The sequence below is a fragment of the Crocodylus porosus genome, unplaced genomic scaffold, assembly GCF_001723895.1.
Source record: "Crocodylus porosus isolate Cpor-Errol unplaced genomic scaffold, CroPor_comp1, whole genome shotgun sequence".
NCBI classification, from domain to species: Eukaryota; Metazoa; Chordata; order Crocodylia; family Crocodylidae; genus Crocodylus; species Crocodylus porosus.
Genome location: NW_017728939.1, coordinates 8552937 through 8554480, shown reverse-complemented (window position 1 = coordinate 8554480; position 1544 = coordinate 8552937). Strand labels below are relative to the sequence as shown.

At 48.3% G+C, this 1544-nt stretch overlaps 1 protein-coding gene across 2 annotated transcripts in view; it reads right to left on the bottom strand.

Annotated features, from left to right (window-relative positions):
- Window positions 1-370, bottom strand: part of LOC109318514 (zinc finger and BTB domain-containing protein 8A-like) — a 27689-nt gene extending 27319 nt beyond the window's left edge. Inside the window, exon 1 of one of the 2 annotated variants that reach the window (XM_019547830.1) lies at window positions 52-370. The gene's annotated coding sequence lies outside the window, so the exon portion shown is untranslated. The remainder of the gene's footprint in view (window positions 1-51) is intronic. The other variant, XM_019547831.1, reaches the window with a different exon arrangement.
- Between the last annotated feature and the right edge of the window lie 1174 nt (window positions 371-1544).

Below are 1544 nucleotides of genomic sequence, written 5' to 3'. Positions count from 1 at the left end.
CAGCGCAGCGCCCAGTCCGGCCTGGCGGCGGGCTGCGGAGCCGCCACTCACCGCTCGGCTTCCGCGGGCTGCGCCGCTCGCTCGCTCGCTCGCCGCTCGGCCGGGGGCAGCGGGACCGGGTGCGGATCCCAGGCCCCGCTCGGGCTCGCCGTCGCCTTCACGGCCCGTCCCGCAGCCCCAAGCCGCGGAAGCCCGAGCGGGAGAGAAACAAAAGGTATTTGCTGACGTGGGCGTTGGACAGAGACGCCCGAGGGCTGGGGACACAATTAAAGGGGCAACGCACCGATTGCAGGCGCAGCCCAGCAGCTGCCTCCGCTGGAGCTCGCCCCGCAGCCCGGCTGCTTTCCTCTTCCCACGCCCACATGCTCCCCACGAGGGAACGCGACGCCCTAGATGCCTATTTCCACACCTTTTTGTGTAACGGGGGCCTTAATGACCCAGATCCTTTTTGCATCAGTCCATAGGTTCCTCAGACGGGATTTACTACTCCTTTCTTCGTATTCTTCTTTTCTCCCTAAAGAAGCCATAGTGCCTCAGAGTCTTCTTTCTAACCCCCTCGTCTTCTCCCATTTAAGTTCTGTTGTCTCATGTTCTACTTCTCTTCCCATCATGGCCCTTAATAGGGCTTTGATGCACCATTTTTCCCTCAGCAGTTTATTCTCAGAGGAACAAGGGATACTCAGTTCCTTATTTTTCACCCCAACCTGTAACCTAACAATGGTCATGCCTTCCTACTTCCATACCCTACACACAGATGAGAAAATAATAGTTTTTCTCTATTATTTTAAAATTCCTTGGACATGAAATGAAACCTCCAGCTTTGAGTAAAAGAACTAGAATTTGGATCATGTTTTATGGGAAAGCAGGAACATAGTGCACAAATGTACAATTACTGAATAATATATGAGTCCACAAAATGTGGTGTTTTGTTGTTAAACAAAGCACAACAATGCTTTGCATGATTATCTGTGCATACTTTTTGACTTTTTCCATAGGAGATCAAATAAGTAGTCACTTCCTCAGAAAGCCTTGAAGGAAAGCACAGCCCTCCTCATGTTTCTGCTAAAGGTAGCTCAGAGTCCTTTGGATAGCCTAAAGCAGTATGTCTTAGTATTGACTGGAGTTGTAGGCAGTTAAGTTACAACATTTCACACTTACAACGTTTATAAATTGACACTTTCAACTTTCTGACCTCAGTTTTGACTTTACAAGGCTTGATCTGACACCACACCATGCCACGCCAGCAAACAAGTTTGCTCTGTCACCTATCTCCCTGGAGAACATCTGTCCAAACTTCCTTGGACGCTGCCTTTAAGAAAGCAGACAACTCCAGAAAAACCTGCAGCCAAGACTTCTGAAAAGACTCCAGACAAAAACCCTTCAACAAGTCCATCAAAGTCACCTCAAAGAAGTCCTTCCAAATCAATATGATTGCTATTTACAATCGAAATACACTAATGTAGCTATATTACTCATCTATAATTGACTGAGTACAAAATTCTGGGTTACTTTTGGTGAACTAGGGTATCGGGCCTTGGTTCAGG